General features: G+C 46.5%; 1 pseudogene; it reads right to left on the bottom strand.

Annotated features, from left to right (window-relative positions):
- Nucleotides 1–18884: 18884 nt before the first annotated feature.
- On the bottom strand, nucleotides 18885–26315 carry LOC119911661 (annotated as a pseudogene).
- Between the last annotated feature and the right edge of the window lie 432 nt (nucleotides 26316–26747).

Raw genomic sequence — 26747 nt, 5'->3', positions numbered from 1 at the left:
CTGTATGAAAAGTGCAGTGAGATAAACTTCTGTTATGAATTGGATATATAAATAAAAATTTAATTGAATTTTCTCACTCTGCTCTGTCCTAATGTCTCTCACCCTCTCTCTCTCTCTCTCTCTCGCTGTTACCGGCAGGCAGCCAATCATCTGCTCTGTCTCTCGCCTCCTGGTTTCCCCTCACCTCGCCTCGACGCCAATCAGACCGTTCACACCACGCGCGCGGCACGCCGCCACAGGCGCCGCCAACAGCAGGAGACAAGGCGGAGGGCACGAGCCGACACACACACTCTCACTCACACTGACACACACACACACACACACACACCCTCCCCTCTCCCGTTACCCAACATCAACGTGTACCCCCCTGCCAACACCCCCCTCCTCCCCTCTCCCTTCACTCTGTCGCGAGAACGACGCACGTATCCGTTCATAACCTCCGCCATTATTCATCACCCCCCTCCTCCTCCTCCTCCTCCCCCTCCTCTTTCTCCTTTCTTCCCATGGTGGTGTTTTTTTCTTTTTTTCCCGCCCCTGCAGGGTCTCCACAGAGCCGCTTCCTCCTCGCCTCGACCTGGCTAATTTAACGCCTCTCTCTCTCTCTCTCTCTCTCTCTCCTCTCTCTTCCTCGCTCTCGCTCGTGCCAAACCCAGGTGATTATCCATCCGCCCCCATTATCCGTTACCCCCCGCCACCACCCCTCCCTCTCCTCCTCCTTCTCCTCTCCTCGGTACCGACAGACCGACAAATCCCTCCCGGTGCTCTTGTCTCCCCCCCACCCCTCCTCTCTCTCTCTGTCTCCTTCCCCGCCAGCCATGATCCGTGGCGGGCTAATTCCCAGACGGTCTTCTTCTTCCTCTTCTCTTCCCTTTTCGTCTTCTCCTCATCACCTTCTTCCTCCACCTCCTCCTCCTCCTCCTCCGCCTCCTCCTCCTCCTCGCGGGCCCGGTAAGTAGCAGCAGCACGCGCCGTCCATCTTCTCATTTTCTCCTCCTCTCTCTGTCGGACTGCATGCTGTGTTCACGGTATTTATCGGTTGTTATCGGGTCTGGCTTTTTTTTTTTTTTTTTTTTTTTTTTTTTTTTGGATTGACCCCCCTCCCTCCCTCCCTTTTCCTCGCCTTCCTCGCACTATGCCTGAGGGGGGAGGAGGGGAGGGGAGGGGGGGGGTTAATGTGTCGCGTGGGAGAGCCGATTTCCCCTCGCGGCCGGTGGCCACCGTGACCTTCTGTCGGAGCTCGCGCCGGCCTGGTTGACCAGACAGGGTAATTAGTTACGCCTCGAGGGAGTGGAGGGGGGGCGGTGGGGGGCGTGAAGACACACACACCGACACACTCGTTCACACTGGCTGCGCACACGCGCACAGAGCAGACACACGCTCATGATCTCATTCTCATTTTGAAGCCGCACACATTTTGTTTCCGTCTAAAAATACACACATTCACACACCAGCTCACACACGCATTTTCTTTCTCTGGCCGGCCGTTATACACACACACACACACACACACATACGCACACATTTCACACTCATTCACACATTTCACGCACGCACACGCACACACACACACACACACACACATTTCATTCACACATGTCTTTTTCAGTCTGTTGTACAAACACACATCTGCAAAAGGCAGTGAATGGTATGTACTCAGGTTTGTGGGGGGTTTTGTGTGTGTATGTATTGTGTGTTTGTGTGTGTATGTAATGTGTGCGTCTGTTTGTCTGTGTGTGTACATGTGTATCGTGTGTGTGTGTGTGTGTGTGTTCACAGAGAGGTCAGTCTTTCTGCAGTTTCGGACCAAGCGCAAATATTTTGCGAGCAGCACGTTCTTCAGAAGCAGCTTACTGCGACGAGCTGCGTATCCTCTGATGTCTTCAGGCCTCAGTAGGATCAGTGTAGAGTTGCAGAACTCCTTTAACTTTCCCTCCGTTCTTCTCCACAGTGAAAATGTCCCATAACTTCCGACTGCCTGAATCCTGTTGGACGTATTTGGAGTGAAAGTTTTATTAAAGGTTTAACTTTGAGAACAAAAACCCGGCGGAAAATCGGCTACGTCCTTTAGAGATCAAGGTCTTTCCCTGAGCGATGTCGAGCTCGCACTGTTGGGATTTAGCGCTCATTGACACTTCAACACGCTGTGTTTGAAGATACAGGAGGGAGCGGCATTCGTCCTGTGAGAAACGTCAACTCTTTATGAAAATTAAACTAGAAGAAGTGTTTTTCCAACATTGCGCCACACTGTCGCACATCCTTTTCTCCTTGTTCCTTTGCAGTAAAGTTTCATTCACTGTTTGGACAGAAAGCTGCGTGGCCTCTGGTTCGTGGGACGCTCCTGTCTCCTGCGTGCTTTGTCTTGGGCATTTTGTGGGTTTGTCATAGTACTTTACGGTAAAAGAGCACAGAGAGTGTAAGCATAATGCACAATTCATCAATCAATCAATTTAAGTTAGTAATCTTTGCAGGTTCGTGATGGGACTAAAGACAAGGCGTGACACAAAGACTGCCGTTGGTTGATATTGATATTGTGGCATTTTGGTTTTGAAACAAGAGAGACTTGTTTGAATGTCACGGGTATGACCGACAAACCGCCCAAGAGACACGTTAGTTTAATTTTGACTGTACTGTGCAGACGTTCAGTGCGACGCCGTAGGTTTACAGAATTCATGATCTTCACGATCCTTTGTTTTCGTTCACAGCGCAAGACGTGACGACCGCACAGAACTGACTGCTCGCCGACTTCCTTTGTGAGCGAGCGCGCCGCGTGTGTGTGTGTGTGTGTGTGTGAGGTCATGTCAGGCATGACGAGCGGCGTGTGCGTGGAGAGCGACCTCTCCTCGATGCTCCAGAGAAGCTCCGCCCCCTCCCACCACCACCCGAATCACCATGGTTACGGCGGGCAAGGACAGGTGAGTCATCATTAGACTTTTTAGCATTATTGACAATGTTGAGGTTGTGGCTCGAACTGAGGTTGGAGAGGTCCCTTTTATGTTTCTGTCTTCCGCCTAGTTCCTGTAGGTCATCTTTAGCTGGCCTTACCTAGAACAGCTGATCTATCTGATGACTCCAGTGCTTTGTCATATTGTAATCTATTTCTATCCATGAGTTGTACTCTAATCTGTGGAGCCAGAAAGTTCTTGTAAACATTCTTGTAAGACTCAGACTTGCCAGATTCCCCGAGAACATCTGCTCACCTGACTCCTGAGCTACTGACTCTACCTTATCAGTCTTACCGTCGTCTCCCTAACAAGGACAGTTACATGGGAGAAAACTAGAGCTGGAAGGTCAGTGAACACTTGTAGGGTCAACCGATGACTCCAAGCTAGACCTGTCTGACGTTTCCCTGTTACATCAATTAAGACCCCTAAGAAATATCTTTTAACAGTTTGTGTTACCTTGACTCTCACACTCTTCTGTTCCTCAGCTCGGCATGAAAATGCAGAAATCACCAAATCATTCATTCATTTTTAAAATAGAACAAGGTGTTGTTAGCGCACCCCGTGGTTCAGATGTTAGGACCATGAGCTGCAACATCCCCAGTTCAAATTTGAGTTCCCCATCCGTCGTCACTGGCTATCTGTAAGGCAGTACCTCTGCTCAGACAATGGTAGTGTCGCTCTCAAATGGCGCCAAGCCTGAGGAGAAGCATTGTCTGGTGGATTAACTGAGGCTACATCCACTCTTCTATGTTTTTGTTTAAAAATGCAGCACGTTTGATATGTTTACGACTGCCATCCAGACTAAAACGTCAAATCCGATGACCTAAAACAGAAAACCCCATTTCTGTCTTAAAACTCCAGTAGCATATTAGTGTGGGCTGGCAAAAACAGAGGACTTTGAAAATGATGCTGCAGACACTCACATTGGGTCTGGATCAGTCATGGTGGATCCTTCCCTGATTCGGCTCCTATCACATGACTTTTGTACTCGTGTTACTTTCAGTAAATTCCACCTTCTCATCGGTTCGTGCAAAAGGATCTCTGGTGTGGTTCCTCACCCTTGCTATTCTTCGTTCATCTTTAGTAAGGCAAGGCAAGTTTATTTAGCACATTTCAACAACAAGGTAATTCAAAGGACGGGGAAAATGTTTTAAAAGAGTTCAATAGAAAATACAAACAGGCAGGTCTCTCACCTTTGCTTATTTATCTCCTTTGATTCCCCATCTCCCACCCTATCCTTTTTTTAACCCTAAAGGTTCATGCAGACCACACGACTTTCAGCGTGCCGTTCACACTACACAACTTGCCGTCTTGTGACAGTATGTGTAACGGGAAATGGCGCAAACCTACAGACAAAACAGCTGTTTGTTATTATAAAGACAGCAATTATAAAGACACAGAATATGGATGAAAGAATGGATCGGCACACACAGGTAGCAGGGATTGTCTGAGCTACAGAGAGAGCTGGAGGGGACTCAAAAGTGTTTTGTAGTGAAAACATTGGCTAGATGTGGATGTCGAGCCGACCGACTCCTCCAGATATTTGGCATGCTAGATATCTGGCAGACATCGGCGATGTGTCAGAAATGTGTTGGGGAGCCGTTTTGATGTGTCGTTGTGTAGTTCACACATAACGACTGGAGAACGCCGATCAACTGCTGATCACAGCGTGACGGTCACAACAAATTGGGCTACAAATCGTGTAGTGTGAACTAGGTTTATGGGGACTTAAGGGGACTCTAACCTTTTAACACTTAGGGACTAACCCTTCCTTAGATACAGTCGTCCCTGTAAATCCAGATTGTCCACGCTACAAACTTTGGTAAAAGCGGTTGACAGCGGGCCCTGTCAACAAGTTAACAGCGGAGAAATCAAGGACTCTAACCTTGTTTTTCTACTCGGCCCTGTTAACTGAAGATCAGTCGTGTGAGATGGGACGATCAAAAGAGAACTCTGAGCTTTTTAAATAGTGTTCACTGAAAATCTAAAAACAAAGAAAAAGAAAACAGGACAGTTAAAGTTACAGTGCAGTAAAATTTAGTAGTAGAATAGTAGTGCTTTCTTCGTTGACCTGTTTACACAACATTTAATTCTGATATGTAGCCTTAGAGAACAAAAGTCTGTTCACTTGCTGTTATTCAACAGTCATGAGCTAGAGGGAGGGGCATCTCTAGAAGTCCACGATAGGTTAACGACGTCACGCTGGCAGTCGCAGGTAGGATTCCAGGGAGTCGCAGGATTTCTCACCACAATTCTGGAAGTGGAAAATCAAACTGCCAACTTACAGAGGCACCTGATCCACTGCATTTTTTACCTTTTGATTAGTTGACAGCGCAGAGGTAGACAAAAAACGCGGGTAAACCAACTGACCGGCCAACCAACAGATGGACATTGCCGTCCCTTGCGCCATGCCGGTAGCAAGGCTAAAAAAGTATTTTTCTGTTTGACAAAAATTCTCAGGATCTCAGTTCCCAGTATCGCCGCACAGCAGGGTTTCACAGGTAAGCATTTCCACTCTGATGTCTGAAGCGCTATTAACAAGCAAATAAGCAACATCCTCTACACCATCAGCGCCCGCCACCTCCGAACACTACAAACCCCAAGGGAGCCTCTTAACCGGGACGTAAAGCAGCTGTGACTAAACATCCTACATGTTTTTATTGATCACAGTGGATAATGACAATGGTCTTTGTTGCAGGTGTCGAGTCTGGCGCCGATGCTGGACTACTCCACAGAGATGGACCGTTACCGTTCATCTATCGCCAGCTTCTACAAGACCAATGTAAACATGAACATGAACGTCACAAACTTTCCTCAGTCTGCCAAACTGGCGGCCCGTTTGGCGGCCGCCACCCCCATATTCCCCCCCACCGCTGCCAGGCTGGGCGCCATGGCGACAGGGCCCTGGGGCTGCCACGACAACATGAACATGAACGTGAATATGAACCACCCAGCGGCCATGTTCTGGGGCCGACCCAAACCCATGGCAACCGCCCCGACGCACCACCACCACCACCACCATCACCCCTCGGCAACGCCAGGGCACATGACCTCTTCACACCCCCACAGTACCAGCATGCACCAGGGCGGGGGGTCGGCAGGGGCAGGAGGTGGAGGTGGAGGTGGGGGGAGCAGTGAGGGGGGAGGAGCTGAAAAACACGGACACACTGCCTCCTCACTTCCTGTCACACAGGGAACGGCACACCATCACCCCATGGCGCCCAGCAATGGGAACTTCCTCCCGGGTTATGGCGGAGGGGCAGACTGCGGCGTCATGAACAAACAGGGGCACGCCCACCCGGACATGATGGGCCTATCAGAGGGCGGAAACTGCAATGGGGGAGGGGTTATGGGTAGTAGCTTCCTGGGGGGGGCTGGGATTACCCCCCGGGGTCATTGTCATGGCGATGGGGTCGGCAGGGGGCGGGATCTCAGATGCCAGCAGCGCCTTCCAGATGACAGGTGGCCAGCGGGCGCTAACAGACTGCCAGCAGCACGCTAACTCCTCCCCCTGCCCCTCCTCCTCCTCGCCCTCGTCATCAGGTGTGACGGCGGGGGGCGTGGCCTTGTCGTCATCGTCGTCGTCGGGGACGGTGGCCAAGAGAAAGAGGAAGCGGTGCGGCGTGTGCGGGCCCTGCAGGCGGCTGATCAACTGCGGCGTCTGCTCGTCCTGCCGCAACAGAAAGACGGGTCACCAGATCTGCAAGTTCAGGAAGTGCGAAGAGCTGAAGAAGAAACCGGGGGGAGGAGGGGGGGCGCTGGAGGTGAGGACGCACACACACACACACACACGCACACAGAGAGAACACACACTGTGGAGTTAATATACAACTTTTTTGTGTTTAATCTTTTCTTTAAACACGTAACAAGATTGTGCATGCACGTGTGTGTGTGTGTGTGTGTTTGCATGTGTGTGTGTGAAGGTGTGTGTTTGCGTGAGAGTGTGTGTGTGTGTGCGTGTTTGTGTGTGTGAAGGTGTGTGTTTGCGTGAGAGTGTGTGTGTGTGTGTGTTTGCGTGAGTGTGTGTGTTGGCGTGAGTGTGTGTGTTTGCGTGAGTGTGTGTGTTTGCGTGAGTGTGTGTGTTTGCGTGTGTGTCCTGGCTCACTTAGCCCAGATCACTGCCAGCGAGGCATGAGCTGGAAGGCATCGCTCACCCTGCTGAGTGTGTGTGTGTGAATGCTGTGCAGATGGTGGGTGGTGAAAAGCGAGAGCTCGGTCCCTGCTGAGGTCTGGCAGGCTGCCAACACACACACACACACACACCAACTCTCCACTGATTCATGGTGATAAAGTGAGCCGGGGAGAGAGAGGGAAAGGAGAATATTTGTTATCTACTAGTGTGTGTGTGTGTGTGTGTGTGTGGGAGTGCTATAAGAATTAGTGGCGATCAATAATTAATTGACACCAGTATTCGACCTCACTGATGACTCTATATCTCTCTCACTCACACACACTGTCCCTGTGGGAATCCCCACAAACTATCGCTAATTATTCCCTCAGCATCAACACACGCATGTGGTATGAGCACACACACTGAAACATGTTGTGTGTGTGTGTGTGTGTGTGTGCGCACATGTGTGTGTGTGTGTGTTACTAAGGCAGTGAATTAGCAGCCGTAATCTTCCTCAATTACACACTAATTGGACCTGTGGAGGCTAGCGGCAAGTGACAGCACTGTGTGTGTCTGTGTGTCTGTGTGTGTGTGAGTGTGTGTGTGAGTGCGTGTCACCATGTGGTTTCACACTCTTGCCTCATCCCTCTTTCGTTAACTTTGAAGTCGACATGGCAGACTCTCAGCCAATCAGAAAGTTTACTTTCTGTAATGAACAGCGGAGCCCCCCGGGTGTCTCTTCTGACAGACTGACTGCTAGAAACTGACCACAGACTGTAAACGGCTTTCTCGTCTTCTGTCCACTCAAAGCGCTTTACACAACAAGTCAGCACTTATCCATTCTCACATGGCGGCTGCCATGCAAGGTACCGACTGCTCACCAGTTGAAACTAATACATTCACACACTCACAATGGGAGTATTTTACCCAGAGGGCATTTAAACATGCAGACTGGAGGAGCTGGGGGTCGAACCACCGACCGTCAGATTAGTGGACCACCTGCTCTGCATAATGACTACTTTTAACTTTGGTTCTTTAAGTTAGTGATGTCACGAGAACCAATACTTCGGTTCCTCCAAGTTGATACCAAAGTTCTGAAAACATGACGGTACTTGTTTTTCCAGGTACTGTAGGTAATGGGGATCCAACCACATTTACACTGTCTTCCTTCATCTGTCTTGGAGGGTGCTGACCGTGATCAACCCTAATATCTCTACATCTTTCTGACACTTTTCTTTCTCTTTTTGTCTCTTATTCTTAGCGGCCACCCTCCGTCCCGACCGGCGAGGCATTTCGATGGTTCTTCTAGCCTTCCCTTCGCCAACAGAGTTGCAGCTAAAGGCCGAACAGGAAGTCGCCGTCACATACAGACTACAAATCAGCCTTGGATAAGTTTAAAAAAAGGACCAAAACCTTTGGAATTGAACCAGACGATTTGCAAGAGGATTACAATTTCATACTGTGTGGATGACATTTTAAGACTACAAATACCACCTCAACTGGAACAGGGAACTAGCTAGGAGGAGGATGAGGGGCAGTTTGGTCACAGGCAACAGGAACTGGTGTGACGATCAACAACTGCATGTGTCCCAGAACCTGTTTGCAGGTAAATTTAAAACTCAGCTCTTAAATAGATGCACAAAGGTTGTGTGAATGCTATATAGCGGTCTATAGCTACTTGGCTAGAAGTGCCACCAGTCTGTCTTTGTACATGTTAGCATCACAGCAGGCTACAGTTAGAAAGTTACGATTATCGACTGACCAATCAGAATTGAGCAGGGATTTAAAATGGGCTGAATTTAGTAGCTTCATAGCCAAATGATGAAAAATAGCATTAGAAAAATGGCAGCAACCATTTGTTTACCAACAGTTAACCAATTAGCTTTAGATTTCGTTGCTGTAATCTAAAATAATCTAAGGACCGGAAATGTTCAGCTTTGCTCCTCTGCTAGCTTGACTATCTGACGTCTACTGGTGAATATCAGAGTGCTGAACTGTTCCTCTACTATTAGCCTGTCTTTGCTGGTATAAACTGCTAGTCACTTCACCTGGTACAAAAGATCAGTCCCCCAATAGTAGGGGGGCAGTTCTTTACCTGCTTGTCACCAGCAGATGTCAGATTTTGGGAAAGAAACTCAATCAGTTGTGTGACTGATCTGTATTGGCAAAGGTGGAGTATCGACAGCATGGATAACCAACTGATCCCACTAAAGATTCAGTCCAGTCATTTGGGCACGTTTAAGGTGGCAGGATCACCGGACAGTTGTATTGATGCCATTTCAAGTTATCTAGTTCTATCCAATTTTGCTGCAAGTCAAAGATAAAGGCTCAACAACAGGACTGGATACAGCGCCAAAGCTTTGCAACACAACATTCAGTTTTACTATGTTTGGGAAGCACTGAACACAACCATGGTCCGGTAGTGGGTTTCTGTTGTGATTGTTTTTTTACTGATCATTCAGCACCTTACCAGAAGCCCTTAGTGCCCTGTTCAAATCATATAGGATACCGTAATTACTAGAGATATCCCAAGCTGATCCTAAGAATGAGTATCGTGTCTCATCTGGGAATGTTTTAGTATATCGGTATTGGCTAAAATAACACAGATCAAAATCCGGTCCTTTCTATGCTCTACTGTGTTTTGTCCACCTCAGCTTGCTGGTGTTGCAGTGCTGCTACAACAGCCGGGCTCTAGGTGTGTGCGCATTTCACCCGTATGCAAGTGAGAACTAGAGCGAGTGAATGTGAAAATTTACACGCGCACCAGTACTTTGCTCTGACACTTCATAATGGAAAAATACTAATTTACTAATTCCAACTCTAACTCATTAGCAAAAAAAAATGTACAAAACATTCAGCCTGCAGCTTTTAGCCGCGGCTGGTCGAGGGAGGTCACACCAGCCGTCACTACTTAACGTTAATTAGGTGTGTAACTTGAGAACAGGATGACATTAAACCTGTCTGTGGACACCATTCTTGTTTGTGAATTATAAGGTGTGGAGACAAGAGCTGTTATTTCATATTGTCAGATGCTTATTTAATCAACATTTAGATAAATATTGGATGGCCAAAAAACTTGATGGGGACATCCCTAGTATTTCATGTTTAAATAGCGTTCACATCAACACCCAAGTCGGAATTACGACTGGGAAGCAGGTTTTTTGGAAAGTTTAGATTAGTGCCTGGAAACCAAAACGAACATTCAAGGTGATTAAACCCATATTTAATGGATATAGTGTTACATTGTCAGTGCACAGTAGTATTAACCCTCCAAAGACCAGCTCTCTAAGTACACATCGGTCTTGAGTTGCCCGACGATGTGAATGCTTACAAGTCGGAAACATAAGAATCTTTCCACCTCTACCATCTATCCAATATGATGTAAACATGACACCTGAGCATGTATCCACTGCGACAACCTTCACTATCTGTGATCAAACTGTCCCCTCCTTTCCTCCTCGTCCTAGCAAACCACAAACCCCATCGTAGCCAAACCAGGAAGATTCGGACCTCAAGTGGACCACAGAAACAATTACAGTTTGACCAAAACCGGATGACAAGTTAACCTCACAGGAAAAACTTTTCTACAGAGGGAGTACAAACTGACCTCATAACGAAGGACTACAACTTCACCACAGTAGGACTACAATTACCACATCACTGTTATCTGTCTCTTCTGTCTACCTCCTCCTCAAGAACTTAAAAGGCACCTTGATTGATTTTTACTGGGCTGTTCATGTTGGTACGACATGATCTGCTTCTCAACTCTCTAGATGGTCCAGAGCCGATCGGCCTCTAATGGGATACTCCACTACTACGCTTACTAATTTACTCCTTTGCCTGAAGGAGCCGTTAAATGTCTGAATTTTGTTTTTTTCGTCTGGATTTCAATGGAAAGTTCTCAGGGCGCCGTCATACTTCCAGTTTGTTTTATATGATCTAAAGCAGACTGGCAAAACTAACTTTGTTGTATTTTTGTATTTGCGTAAAAGGTGGCAGTGGAAGGTGTGTAATTTTTTGTCTGTACAAAGAATGGTGTTTTATTAAAAAAAAAAACACATTTTCACATTGAATATTTGCTCTAAATTGGCATATCTAGTCCCAAACATTCAGATTTCTAAAGTCTGTATTGGTCAAACCCTCAGTAGGACCTCAAAGAGAGTTCAGAACCAGTTTCTCTGTTCTTGTATCAATGCAGATTGTACCACGTGGTTACCAACAGGAAACCGAGCAGGAGAATCCCCCTGCAGTTTAAAGGCAGCGTGGAGACTCACAGGGAACCTTTGGATCTTCTGGAAAGCTCACACGTTCTGAGCTGAACCCCGGGAACCAAACTGAACTGAAAGAGATCAGAACATTCCACACGACAAACACGTCATTTCCAACACGTCTGTGGGTCTACTTTTGTGACAACACACCAATATGTTCTGTGATACTATTTAAACGCATGTTAAGTCGGAAAAACACCCTCCCTCACAAAACCGTGTCAGTGCTAGTTATGCTATGAAGTGACGAATGCTGGTCACTCTATGCCGTAGCAGTGACGAATGCTGGGTTTGACAACACAACATCAAAAGTCTCTTCTTTGAAAACATGACATTTATGCTGCAGACCTCCATCAGCAGAATCAAGATTGCTTTAAAATGACATTCAGTAATTAGTTTATTATCATCACAGCTGTAACAGTGGGCTGACCAGAGAGGCGTTGTTGTCAAACTGACAGCCGATCAAATGACTAGTGGTGGGTTTCAAAAGATCTTGCTATTCAGACTTTTTTCTTCAGATTTCCATTAGCTTCATTAGGTGATGTTTAGTTTGGAGAAGACAATTTATTTTAGAGTTTGCACTAAGTAAGTTTACATTTCACTACCACAAGGCGAAGCAATGCAGTTTGTTTCTCTATCCACAGACCTCAGGAAGAAATAGTCCCACAGAAAACTGTGGTCATGCAGAGTAACCAGGACGTAGTTTCTGGAAAGTTAGACGTTACTGATTAGTTTTCAAATATAGTTCATGACCGTTTGGAGCAGCATCTCAAAATTTTAGCAAATCAAATTGTAACTTTTCTGAAATATCTCAACAAATACTGGACAGACGTCCATGAAATTTGACGATTTATCCTTCTGGACACCAGCAGGTCAAAGTTATCGGTAACATTTGCCCACAAAATGTGGTAGTCAAGTCAGTTTTATTTATACAGTCCAATATCACAAATCACTTGACGCAGATAAAAAAACTCCGCCCCCCAAAAATGTTAGAAAGCCCAAGAGGAGCAGCAGAGGAGGAATCCCTCTCCTAGAATGAACAGACAGGAAAAACGGAAATAGATGTTGTACAGAATCTCACCAATGCCATTAATTCTGGCACAGATGTTCATTTTATCCACAGAATGACTCCCACTTCATTTTTTGATCCGCAGACTTTTGTCTCTGCTCACAGACGTGTTGGAAAGACGTTAAATTTTAATTTCTTTAATTTTATTTTCGAGCATCATGAGGAAAACGTTCCCCTGCCTCTTCGTGGGAACTAAAACCAAACGTCTCCTTTTTTCCCAGGGTGGGTTGGGGTGAGGCTAAAGAGGGGAGAGGGAGGGAGGGAGGGGACGTTTGTTTTGTGTGTCTGTCCTCCTCCTCCTCCTCATGTATTCTGTCTCTGTGACCTCCTCATGTGCTGAATTATAATAAAGCATTTCAAAGATTATCTGCCAGTGCGTGATCCACACACAGGAGGAATATGGATGTCAGGTGATTGCATCATACCGTACTCTGTGTGTGTGTGTGTGTGACAGAGAGAGAGAGTGAGGGCAGGCGAACAAATGAACAATATGTTTTTGTGTGTTTGTGTGAAAATGTTCTGCCACAAGATGGAAGCTGTATGTGTCTGTGTGTTTGTGTGTGTGTGTGTTTGTGTGTGTTTGTGTGTGTTTGTGTGTCTGTGTGTTTGTGTGTGTGTTTGTGTGTGTGTGTCTGTGTGTCTGTGTTTGTGTGCGTGTTTGTGTGTGTGTGTGTTTGTGTGTCTGTGTGTTTGTGTGTCTGTGTTTGTGTGTGTGTGTGTGTGTGTGTGTTTGTGTGTGCGTGTTTGTGTGTGTGTGTTTGTGTGTGTGTGTTTGTGTTTGTGTGTGTGCGTCTATGTGTGTGTTTGTGTGTGTGCGTCTATGTGTGTGTTTGTGTGTGTGTGTCTGTGTGTGTGCGTCTATGTGTGTGTGTCTATGTGTGTGTCTGTGTGTGCGTCTATGTGTGTGTTTGTGTGTGTGTCTGTGTGTGTGCGTCTATGTGTGTGTGTGTCTATGTGTGTGTCTATGTGTCTGTGTGTGTGTCTTTATGTGTGTGTATCTGTGTATGTGTGTTGTGTGTGTGTGTCTTTATGTGTGTGTTTGTGTGTGTCTTTATGTGTTTATGTGTGTGTGTCTTTATGTGTGTTTGTGTGTGTGTCTTTATGTGTGTGTCTTTGTGTGTTGTGTGTGTGTGTCTTTATGTGTGTGTGTGTGTGTGTCTTTATGTGTGTTTGTGTGTGTGTGTGTGTGTGTGTGTCTGTGTGTGTGTGTCTGTATGTATGTGTGTCTGTCTGTGTGTGTGTGTCTGTGTGTGTGTGTATCTGTATGTATGTGTCTGTGTGTGTGTCTGTATGTATGTGTGTCTGTATGTCTGTGTGTGTGTGTGTCTGTATGTATGTGTGTCTGTGTGTGTGTCTGTATGTATGTGTGTCTGTGTGTGTGTGTCTGCATGTATGTGTGTCTGTGTATGTGTGTCTGGGTGTGTGTGTGTCTGTATGTATGTGTGTCTGTGTGTGTGTGTCTGCATGTATGTGTGTCTGTATGTATGTGTGTCTGTGTGTGTGTGTCTGCATGTATGTGTGTCTGTATGTATGTGTGTCTGTGTGTGTGTCTGCATGTATGTGTGTCTGTATGTATGTGTGTCTGTGTATGTGTGTCTGCATGTATGTGTGTCTGTATGTATGTGTGTCTGTGTGTGTGTGTCTGCATGTATGTGTGTCTGTATGTATGTGTGTCTGTGTGTGTGTGTCTGTGTGTATGTGTGTCTGTGTATGTGTGTCTGTATGTATGTGTGTCTGTGTGTATGTGTGTCTGTGTATGTGTGTCTGTGTATGTGTGTCTGTGTATGTGTGTATGTGTGTGTGTCTGTGTGTGTGTGTGTCTGTATGTATGTGTGTGTGTCTGTATGTGTGTGTGTGTGTGTGTATGTGTGTGTGTGTGTCTGTATGTATGTGTGTGTGTCTGTATGTATGTGTGTGTGTCTGTGTGTATGTCTGTATGCGTGTGTGTGCTTGTCATCAAAGAGAAAGACAGAGAGGCTGGTTGTCCCTGACGACGGTGCGCCGTGTTGCCTGGCAACAGCGCTAACAATGGCCCACCACCAGTGTTCTAGAATGTGGGCGTGGCCTGTGAGGGAGGGGGGACGTCAACCCTTTAATCTTGACATAAACAGCTGTGACATAAATACTTGATGTTTATCAAAATGTGTCAGAAAACCCGCAAATAAAGCAGGTTTCATTAGATCAGCTCTGCATCTAAACAAACAACACACAGATAACAGGATAGGATCCTTTATCTCAATCATTTACCAATAATTTTGTCCGAAATGTGATTTGGTACTAATTATGTTACTAATTATTAGGAAAATAAAGAATTGGTACATTTTGAATGAATTATTTCTAATTAGGCACTACTTGTAACACTGAGAGTCTTTTAGACAGGTCACATGAACATGAAAAATATGAAATGTGTCGACTTCCAAACATATATATATACATATGTGTGTGTGTGTGTATATATATATATAATATATATATAATATATATAAAACAGGTAGCTCAAATCAAGCAATCCGATTGATTCATAGTGTTACAATGAGTGTGTCCAACAGCCATGATGTTGAATTTCTTTTTGCAGATCCGTATCACTTCGCTACAAAATCACATTAGAAAGTAACGTTAAACTGGCTAGCTGGAAACTCTAACCATAATGGAAATGGACACTCCAAAAGTAAATTTCGACCTCCTGGAGGCTGTCGTCAGAGCCACCTGACTCCATTGGTAAAAACTGTAATTTACCTCTCTGGTGTACTTAAAGACAAATTAACCGAAAATTATTGTGCATCACGTTGTAAAATTTTCTGCCGCTAAGGGTCTATCACAAAAAACAAAAACAAAAGACATAGTTTAATGACGTCGTGAAGTATCGTGGGATCATGGGAGCGGTTGTCTTCCCCACCATTGCCTTCCCCTCGCTGTTTGGCGGAAACAGACGCTATGAGTCGAGCCACAGCTAACGTTTGCTTAGCTTGTTTCTCAGATAACTTACGATTTCCACATGTCCAATGACTAAAATCCTTCATGTGGTTAAAATATGTAGCTAAAAACCTACAGTTTAGTGATAAAAACCAAACACACTTGCAAAGGGAATATGACGCCATTAACAGGCAACCAAATGAAACACACCCCTTGATTAAAACTACAGATTTCTCTGGGTTTGAAAATTGTTGGAAACAATTGGGATAACGTCACACAACTCAAGACCGGTCTGGTCATTTTTAGACATTTTAATGCAGAAACATGGCAGGTTTTATCTTTAACTATGTCTACAATGGTCGATCAAGTCCGTTTCACTGCGAGCTTTGTGCTTTCACTGTGGGGGCGTGAAAATGCAGTTTTCTTTTTATGGAGCCTTCTGTATATTAATGTTTGACGTTCCTCAGCCTGATGAATACAGGATAAATGTTTCTGAGACACCATAACAGAGATCAGGGTCATTTTGCATTGAATAGATGGGCGCTGCTGGTGTTTCAGGTCTGTTTTTTTAAAGTGTTGCCTTTTGTCTCATTTGTCATTATTTATGTACTTTTCACAGTTTCCAACCTTCTTCCTCATCCTTCTTACTTTCTTTGGCCAGAGTCAAGACTTGGCACTGATCCACCACAGTACATGTGAGTGTGTGTTTAACAGCCATTTAATCGGACCCTGATAGTCTTAATTAGTGTGGGAGAGGCTCTGTCTCCTCTCTGGCTCTCCCCCGAGGCTCATTATCCCTCTTAGTTTTCTACTTCTGAGGGCGAGAGGAGACAAGGAGGCATAGGAAGCAGGGAGGTGGAAGAAGGAGGAGAATGTGAAGGACATGGAGGTGGAAGAAAAGAGAGAAGAAGGGAAACAGGGAAGGAAGAGGAGGAGGGGAAGAGTGGGAAAAAAAACATGTGATGACTCCACCTGGTGGTGAGAAACATCAAACCTTTTCAAATTCTGCCATCCTGAATGTTGCAGTAAATCAGCTCCTCTGTGCATTATTACTGAAACGTTTCCAAAGGGGAACTGCTGATTATCCACAGCTACTGTGACCTTGTTAATGAACAGACAACGTTGCTGTTGAGTTTTATAAATGTTGTTTTTACAGCTAAATAAGACAGTAGCTGATCTCTAAATGTGAAGGCACTCTAATTTTATACATGCTAAATTTAAGATATTTTATTTGAGCAGCTGCAAACGTTCACATTTGAGTTGATGCTTTATTAGTGGCTAATAAATTACTTACTAATGGTTTATAGATCAGGTTAGCAGCTTGTGAGTAGGCTTACATCTGGCTAATGTTAATCATTTCTGTCGGGTAATAATGCAGTTATAAGTGTTGGTAATAGATTCATAAAGGCTTGAGGGTTTCTCACTTTCTAATGAGTTATGAATGTTAATAAATTCTTAATAAATGCATCGGGGCAGCAATCAATGCTTCATTTTGAAATCGAACATTTGTTCTATAAAATGCCAAAAATTAGTAAGAAATATCCAAAGTGGTGTCTGCAAATGTTTTGTCCAAAACGGTTATTCATTTCACTGACACAGAGGACAAAGAAAACCAGGAAATATTCTCATCTGAGGAGCTGGAACTAATAATGTTTTAAACATTTTTCCTTCAAAATAACACAAGCAATTAATCTATTAATGAACTAAAGAACTATCTAGAAATCTAAATCAAGTGTCTTGCTGGAGAGGAATTACAGCTAATAAAACAAATAATGCTTATAAAGCATTAGTGAATTAGTTACTAGGCATGAAAAAGGCCAAGTTAAAAACAGGTTTATATCGGGTGTCTTATTAGAAAGTCTGGCTTAATGTTTAGTTTTAGATTTATTTCCTCAGTGGAGTGATATGCAGTGATATAACCACAGTCTGTAACGTTAAAGACATTTTCTCACTCATACGTGGTTGTTGAAGTAAACTGGTGTAACGTTACGTTACTATGCGTGCAGTATGTGACAGAAGCGGGGCAGAAATTACATCTAAAATGGGGGCGGTAAGTGGCTACTACTAACAGGGAGACATTTGTTGTGTTGATCATCCTACTATATCGTGTTTGTGTGGGGACATAAAAGCAACAGGATATGAGGTGCGGTCTTAAAGCGTTTCAGGTTGAAGTGTCATAAGCCCTTTCCAATGAAGAGAGCTCACAGAGCACCACATTGTGCGGACCGTCTAAAATACTCTTTAGATGATCATACTCGTAGTGAAGGTCTTTTTAGCAGCAGCTTGCTCTCACAGGGAAACCCTGCTTTAACCTTGAACTTCATTCCGATGTTTATTTTGCAAATCGACATATTTCCATAATCTCTCCAGCTCTACTTACATGTCAACCAGACAGGGACGAAACTATAGTTGAATCTGAATTTTGAAGCATATTTTGCAGTGATCATCAGATAGTGGTGACATTGACATTTCTCCCATATCCTTGTTGTATTTTCAGAACAAAGGTTTAGCTCAAATTAGAATATTTTTTATCGCTTTTACTTTAATTTGCATTTTTATTTCTGACTAAAGCTACATTTGTAGAGTACATTTGATTGGCTGAGAGTTATCTGAGAAAGCTGTTAAAAAATAGAGGAAGGTATCGCTCTGGAACAGTCCTTTAATGTTTCTGCCAGCTGGAGCAGGTGGACTTTAACACTTTTCATCAACTTAGGCTGGGACCACTCATCAGTTAATTAATATTTATCATTATGACCATGAAACTAACAAAATCATTTTGCATTTCATTTATCATCCCCTAAGTAAAATTCCCTACTTGAAAATCACATTTAAACAATCAAATCACTGTTTCAAACCTAATTTTATCAACTTAATGCTTTGCTTTATTGTTCCACTCTGTTCCATCAGAAATGACAGATGATGTGCCAATTAAAATTATAATATAAAATTCTAAAATATAAATTATATGCCAGTACTTGTGACCCAATATATTGATTCGTCCAAATGTTCTCATTACCCCAGCTCCAGGAAAACAAACAAACAAAAAAAACTACCAAAAGTCACATTTGAAAATGATTATTTCAATTATATTCCTTACATATAGACACAGCTTCAAACAGCATTAGAACTTGGACACAGGGATGAAAAGGGCAGAAAGAGGTTACATTTTAAATCAACACAATTTGTCTAATACACAATTTAAAAAAAATAGTAACAGGTAAAAAAAAAAAACAGCAGTCATTGTCTTAATGAAGTCTTCAAAATCTCTTTCATTTCAGGCATGTGTGTGTGTATTCCAGACGCTGCTGGCTGACCGTTCGTCTATGGGCGACTGAGAGTCTGAATGGGCGTCTATGGGGGAGTTTGAGTTCCACTGGTTCTCATTAGACTGGGTGCAAGGCGTAATGTGATTGTCTGAGAGACTTTCAGCTCCCAGCAACGAGTTTTTCGAATGAGAGTCAACGGGCTGAGATTCACGTCGAGTGTCAACAGAGAGATTGCGTTTTGAATAGGTGTCAATGTGGAACAGTGAGTTGGAAGTGGGATCAAAGTGGTTGTCAGGTTCTGAATCAGAGTCAGTGGTGGGTAAGTTTTGAGTGGGATTCAACTGTAGGTTCACACAGAGAATTGCCCTTTCTGTGTGACGTTTGGAAGGTAGAGGAGGATAAGGCTGTGTGGTTCAAGTGTTGGTCAATCATAGTGCTGACAAAGGTAGAAGAATGTACGTTAGCGGGCGGCACAGGACTTTTACGATGCAAATCAGTGGGTGGCAGGTAACCATGAGGCTGTCTTTCCTCATTATTGACTGATGGCAATGCCTTGTTGTTTGTCAGTCCTTCTGAAGCTGCACTGGAAGAGTGGATGTCAACGGTAGATTTGGGACTTCTAGGATGCATGTCAATGGGTGACAACCTGCCGCTGAGAGCTGTTGTTGGCACTGCGCTAACTCTAGAGGGTGAAAGCCTTTCTGACAGGTTCTCTCTCTTACCGGAAGAGTGGAAGTCAATGGGTGAGGAGGGATTCTGAGTCCTAGAATCAATGGATGAAGCAAAAACAAGAGGTGATGTGTCGTTACAGTTAGCTCCTGAGAAAACGTCACTACCTGCCTGTGTGCCATCAGCAGAAGCACTGCTGGAAGGATGGAGGTCAATGGGTGCTACCCGCCAGAAAATTGGGCTTTGAGTCTTATTCCTGCAACCTCTAGATGTAGAGTCAGTGTTCGTGGGCTTGTCTCTGGAACAGCCAGTCTTGGCTGAATGTAAATCAATGGGAGATGAAGAATTCACAGGATGCAGTGTAGGACCAGAAGATATTTCCTTTGAGCTATCACGGCCAGAATGTAACTTTGAAGAACGAATAGAATTGAAGTCCCGATGTGGTAAGCAATCAGCACTTGTGGAACTATTTTCAGACCAAGATAAAGAATGGAAATCAATGGGAGGTTTCTGACTCATGGAATTGATGCCAGTGGTCAATGCTTCACCTTTAGAAGGAGCAGCTGAATGGAAGTCAGTGGGTGCTAAATGACAGGAGGAATGCATTTCAACAGCTGGAATGCCACTACTAGAGGCCAGCTCTTCTCTCAGTGCCAAAGCACTCGTGAAATGTCTCTTCAGCGATGAAATGGGAGGGATGGCCTCGTTATCTTTGGGCAGATCAGAACCCAAACAAGAGTCAGTGGGGGAGATGGTGGCATTTAAATTGAGGTCTGCATGAGAATTTAAAACAAGTGGGTCAGGGTCAACAGAGGCTTGAGGTGAGTGCAGGTCAATGGGAGAGATGGGAGACACATGTGGACTCCCAGCATCTTTGTGTTTTAATGGTGGCGGCACGTTTCTGTTGTGCGATCCAACAGGGATGGCCTGTTTCAGGAGTGGAGGGATGTCCTTGCCCTCCTCTCTGAACCTGCACTCCTTTAGCCTCTCAAGAGGAGGTAGCGGGGGGATGGAGGTGCGAAATGGTGCAAACTCAAAGCCCTGATTTTTATCCCCGATGTTGTTAGACTCTCGCTCCTCAGGCAAACTCGGGTTGGGATGTGTTGTCTCAGTCAACCAGCCGTCCTGGTTTGAACGAGCCCGACTGACCTCACACTGATCCATAAGACGCTTTTTCCTGCTGTCAGATGAGCAACTGGGCTGAAGGTTCAAAGAAGGGTCACATTTAGGTGCGCCGATTTCCTTCAGGTCATTAAGAATGGTTGCTAGCAGACAGCTGTCGGAAGTCAAGACCTCAGAGGCTCTTTTGCGAACCAGATCTGTTGACGTGGGGGCAGCATCGCTCTCTCCTGTTGGCTGAAAGCCACAGCCCACAGTCCTCGCTTCCCTCCGACTAACAGCAGTAGTTGCCTTTGGATCAGCCTCTCTCATTGGTCCTTTATCACCATCCAATCGCAGCAGTGAGCCGCTCTCTTCAATGTTTTCCACGTCCACATCATGTTCACTGTTGTCGCTGTTGTCAATGGCGATGGGGCCTGTGGCCTCAAGTCGGCCGGCCGGCTCGGTCTCTGACCCGTCAGATGCTCGGTCCAGGATGTCAACAGGAAGCTCGCCAATTTCTGCATTCAAGGCTCCGCCCACACCGGAAGAATGCACCAATGGGAGAGGAGGAAGGTCTGAGAAATCGACGGTCTGCTGGCTGCTGAGTGGGCTGCTGCTGCTGCTGCCGCCGCCGTGTTTGTTGTTCCCGTCGTCGCGGCTGCTGTCGCTGTCGAGGGTAATGATGACCGGAGAACTGAGAGAGAGACAGTGGTTTAACAAAGTTTAATACCAACCAGGGAAAGCTTAATTCTCCAACGTTCAGAACAAAATTATGTAGCCTTATTTTTTCAACAGAGGTCTTGATGATGGTTATTTTTGTGTTTATGAAAGACTAAATAAGCAGGTTTCGGAATTTGATTCAGAGTCAATAAAATGCTTGTTACCTCTTCTTAATCTGATTGTATCATTAATTAGATTTGACTGTGAGATTGGCAGTAGAATCAGGCTCCTTCGATCGCAGCTTCGGGGTCACGTTTTTTTTATTAATCGATTAGGCACCTTGTCTAAAACATCCAAAATATCAAAAAATGCTCATCATGTGCTACCAGATCTAAAACTGTCACATTCAGGATGTTTTTCAAATTTTTTTCAGTTTAAAGTGATATAAAATTGTAAAATCTTCGCATTGGAATTGGTATTTTTGCATGATATAGAAGTTTTTTTTAATGTTTTAATCCGACCTATAAAACCTAACCTAGTGTCAGCTGCAGATATTAATGATTTTCCCACTGGGAACAAATAAATCAGCTTATTGGCAATTCCTGCCATCATGTTTATCTTTTAAAGCCATATGACCGTGGACATGCCGTACCTGCTCTGTTGTGCCTTGCGGTGTCGTTTCCTGCGGCGTTTGTGGGCGGGGACTGCGTCTCGTTAGAGATGAAGGTGCCCTCATAGATGATCTCCACGCTGGGACTCCGGTCTTCTCGGCACCTCTTGCTGCTGCTGGAGGACAGATAAGAAACAAGGACATTTCCGCCCCTCAGTTACAGCGCTTCAACGCCATGTTCACACAGATCAGTGCGGTGAGACTATGTACATCAAGCCGCCGTCTGGATTTTACAACAACCGTGTGATAATGACTTCCAGCCAAACAGCTTCATGAGCAATTAATTATTTCATGGTCATAGTGACTAATTGGATTTATGATGATTTTATCAATCATCATAAATCCCGGTTTAATGGCAGCTGTACTGACCATACGGAGAAAAGCATCAACCAGAGGAAGTTTGATTCATAAAACGAGTAACTGATCAAATTTGTTGGTTTAATTTTAAGATTTCAGGCACAGAAATGGAGGAATACTGTCTGAACATGAAGTGTCTGCTCTTACCTGTCCCCGCCGCCCTCCCTGTGAGCGTCCCTCCTCTGCCTCTCTCTTCTCCGCCCTCCTTCCCTCTCCCTCCTCCTCCTCCTCTCCTTGTCCCCCGGCTCCCTCCTCCTCTCCCTGGGGTGGCTGCTGCAGGGCCTCCAGGTGGGGTCTTTGTCATCGCTGTCCAGGTGGCGGCTCTTGTACTTCCTCTTCCCGCCGGGTTTTTCTCCGTGGTGAGCGTTGTTGCGATCGCTGGGGGAGAGCGAGGGAGTTGGCGGCGTCTGTGAAGACGCCTGTGGGGAGGAACAGAGGAGAGAGGAGGAAGAGGAGGAGGAGCGTGAGGGGGAGGAGACGGAGGAGGTGAGAGGGGAAACCTGAGAGCAGTGGTACTCCCAGCTGGAGTCGGCCGGGCTGGGCGGCAGCGGCGAGCCGGACTCTACGCTGGAGTGAAAGGGTGAGGAGGAGCGGGAGCGGTGACGCATCATGGCGGGATAAATGGAGCGATTTGGGTTGTACAGGGTGCCGCTCTTCCTCTCCCGCCCCCTCTTCCTCTTCTTCCTCCTCCTCTTCTTCTCCCTCGCTGCCTCGCTGCCAGACTGCTTCCTGTCCCTCCAGCTCTCTCTCTCCCGCTGCCGCTTGCTCTCTCTGGGCGTCACTGGGCTGAGCGTGCACACCGAGTTCCCGCTTCTCCCCGAGCTGCATGACCAGGAGTGCGCACGCGAGCGGTGTCCGCCCGCCGCGCCATCTTTCTCATTCACATTGTTGCCCTGCTCATCTATGTAGGCACCTGACGTAGAGGGAGGGATTGTGGGTAGGTAAGACAGGGGAGGAGTGGTGGAGGGGAGGGGAGGAGGCTTTTCAGCCATCTTCTCCTGCTCCTCCTCCTTCTTCTTCTTCCCCTCCTCTTCCTCGGTGTCAGAGGAGAGTTGCACCAGTTCAGGAGTCCGCTCTGCTATCGGCTTCTTGTATCCGACAATCAGACACTCCTCCTCCCCCTCCTCCCCCCTCTTCTCTCCTCTCTCCTCATTGGCTGCCTCCTGAGCGGCGAGCAAACAGGAAGGCTTGGCGGTGGAGTAGGAGGGGCCTGGCGTCTCGTCATCCCAGGCTGACAGGCTGAGGCAGTTTTCTGTTTGGATGACTTCATCATGAGTGTCCGCCGCCCACCCCTGCAGCCTAGTCTCTGATCTTCCTCCCGCCGGCCTCTCCTCTTCCTCGCCCTCTGAAATGGCGATGACGGAGCTGCTGTCGCTGGAGCTGCTCATCCCGTCCAGCTCCAGGGCGGCGGCTGGCGGCTCGTACACCACCTGCAGGTCGTAGTCTTCAAGGCTAAGCGGAGAACGGGCGAAGCTGACCAGTTCATGCAGGAAGTGGTCGGTGCGGGCCAACAGGAACGGCCGCAGCTCTTCTTCTATGGTGGGTGTGTCCTCCAGGCCGTGGCGGGCCAGCCTTGCCATGATGATGCGCTGGACGATGTCGACTAGCGAGCCATGCGCACCATACAATACGGTGAGCTCCCGCCGCAGCCAGGGGCGGAGTCTATTCAGGTAGGTGGGGTTCCGGCGGAAGCTCTCCGCTGTGATGTCACGCTGCTGCCCCTGGTTATCAACCCCGGCCACGCTGCGGACCCGTATGCCGCTCCGGTAGAGGGCCCGGCGGAAGGCCACCGTCTCTCTCTCCCTCAGCCGCCGCACAGTTCCACCTTCTCGCTGCAGCCGCTGCCTCGCAACCAGGCGAGTTATCAGCCGCCGAGACGCCCGGTCGTTGGGGGCCGCGGGGGCCGCCGCCCCCCCGAGTCCAGTCAGTCCCTCAAATATGACCCCACGCTCCGCCAGATCAGGCCCACCCCTCCTCCTCTGCTCCTCCAGGTCTTCTCCCTCCTCGCTGTCCTCTGCAACGACGGGAGAGACGGCAGGATGGTGAGGAAGAGGAGGAAAAGCAAGAGGAGGGGAATCCAGGTACCACTCCCACACCCCCGTCCTCTCCCCCACCCTCCTACCTCCAACTCCTCCCCTCTCCCTCCTCCGCCTCCTCGTGGTCGTCTCTCCGCCGTCTGCCACTCTGTGTCTCCTCAGCATCAGCCGCATCTGGTGGTCGCTCCTCGCGGCCGAAGCCATCGCCGCCACCATCGCCACCGTGGCAGCGACGCTGCTGTTGGCTGGCGCCGGCCGCAGCGTATATACTCCTTGAAGTCGTCCTCGGCGCGGACTGAGTGCAGGATGGAGGCGAAGGGCTGCTTGCAGAGCGGGCACTCGGCCTTGTTGTGCGACCACTCCTGGATGCAGGGGAAGCAGAAGCGATGCAGGCAGCGGTCCAGGTACGCCAGGTTGTTGAAGCGGTCCAGACATATCGGGCACTTGGAGTCAGGCGACGCCTCCTCCGCCACCGCTATCGCTGCCCTCGCTGGTGCCGAGGGGGCGGAGGAGGAGGGAGGAGACGAGGAGGAGGCGGCAGCAGCAGCTGTGGTCGAAGCGTTGTTGGTGTTCTTCCTCCGGCTGCTGCGGCCGCCGCTCTCTCGTCGCCTCCTCTGCTCTTCTTCTTCCGGCTGATCGCCTCCTGCTGCAGCCCCTCCAGCATTATCACGCCGACGCGCACGCAGTTTCATCCGTGTGGGCGCCATCACCTGAACATACACAGGAAACAGGACAGACCATTTCGGATTTCAGCTGATGTTTGTGACCAGTGTTGAGCAGTAAGGCGTTACTGTAACATTATTACCTTCCCCAGTAGCTGTAACGGATTAGCAGTTTAAGACACCGGACCTTATGTTGTCAAAGTCGGCTGCTAGCCTAAACGCTAAAGGAAGAATGGAGAATAAGGGAGACAGCTGTATTGTCATTGTGTCACAGTCTAAGGTGCAAAGAACATTATCTTCCATTGTAAACTCTGTGCGACCAGCAAAAAGCTTTCAACTGCGAACATTTCTACATCTAATTTATTGAAGCATCTGCTGAAGCAGCACAGCAACGTGAAACTTGTAGAAAGAAACTCCGGCCACTACGGCCAGTGATGCACGCACTCGTCGGGAGAGAGTGGCGTTTACGTTGTGTAAAAACACTGAACGCTGCTCTTATGAATGAATGTGCAGAAAAACATTAGTTAAAATGTTGGGAGTGACTCGCTTTATTTCTTATTTCAGCCAGTGGCGTGAAGAAACATTGTTTTATAAAAAAAAGCATACTCTTTGCTGCTCCTATGCAAATCTGAAAGTATTATAGTAACAACTAGTTACTTTAAATACCCAGTAATAAGTAACTTGTTGTTTGTGACCCGTCAGCAGACAGCAGCACTTTCTGCTCCATAATATAAAGTAAATTCATATCAATGTGCAACCATGTGGTGCGTTCATCTAAAAGAAACATTTAAAACAAACCACGACCATGTTTCTCCCCAACAAAGAAGCAGCTGAATCTGTCCTGACGGTTTCACTTTAGCAGCAGTGAGCCCTTCAAACCTTAAAAATGTTTACAAGTTATTTTGTAAATACCATAATAAACTCTACTGAAGCCTCGCGTCTGGCCACCGGGCAGGTTTGTAGTTCACCTGACCGCATTTCATTGAAGCTAGAGCAGCAAAACAAGCTAACAGAGGGCTAAGCTAATTCACATTCTCCAGATTTATACTTTAGTTTCCAACTTTGAATTTCATCTTTGGCTCTTCACTATAAAACCCGCAGGGACTGACACCACAGCACAGACACCACTAGCTGTTAGCAGACTAGCATGCTAACACTGAGTTACACAGACGGTGAGCTCTGCTAGCATTCAGCGAGCCGAGCAGCCTCAAATGTTGTCTCCTCTGCTCGCCTTCAGTCTCGGTATTTGATCCAACATCTTAAATCACCAGCTCGCTGTGATGCGGCAGATAAAGCAGCCCGATGACACCTGGAGGGCTTTCTGTCACTCTGTTAGCATGCTAACACGGTTAGCTTTCCGTACCTGAGCAGAAGCGGACTCCCCGGGTCGCTCCGTCTCATCCGTGGTTTTTCTCCTCCTCCGGGCAGAATTCCGCCCCGTGAGCGGCATCCGCCGTCAGAGAGGTTGTCGGTCCACCGGGCTCCGCTGCTTGGATCCACTTAGACCGAAAGTCCCGTTAGAAACGGGGACATTAGTGTCGGGTGTTGTCGTCCGAACCGTCGCTACACACAGCTGGAAGGAAAAATATGTACCGCGGTGGATGATGGGGAACATCCGGGTTTTTTGTTGCGCCAAAGATCGTCGATAAGGACGATTTTGACTGAAGTATTTCCTAATTTTAGTTTTTCATTGTTTGTACTTAGTGCGTCAAAACAAGTATTTTTGTTATCATCTTTCATTCATTCCATATATTTCTAGATAATTATAGAACAACAACACTACAGGATTTTAACATTTTAAATAAATAACATTTTAATCAAGAAGGAATTTGCTTTTAGTATTTGATTTCTTTTTTACTGTTTATTTGTTTAGTTTATTTAGTTTATTTTTTTTAAGAGCTGGGCAGCACTATATACACCTCAGGTTTAGAATCAGAACTACTATATTGATCCTGAGTGGAAATCCCTTTGTCACAATTATTCACTCTCCACATCAAGGAATAGATAGAAAATACAACAAAATATA

This window comes from Micropterus salmoides, unplaced genomic scaffold (assembly GCF_014851395.1).
Source record: "Micropterus salmoides isolate LMB-PRFRI ecotype aquatic unplaced genomic scaffold, ASM1485139v1 Ms_hic_scaffold_2, whole genome shotgun sequence".
Lineage (NCBI taxonomy): Eukaryota > Metazoa > Chordata > Actinopteri > Centrarchiformes > Centrarchidae > Micropterus > Micropterus salmoides.
The sequence above is the reverse complement of the archived record's forward strand: the minus strand, read 5'-3'. Positions and strand labels throughout refer to the sequence as shown.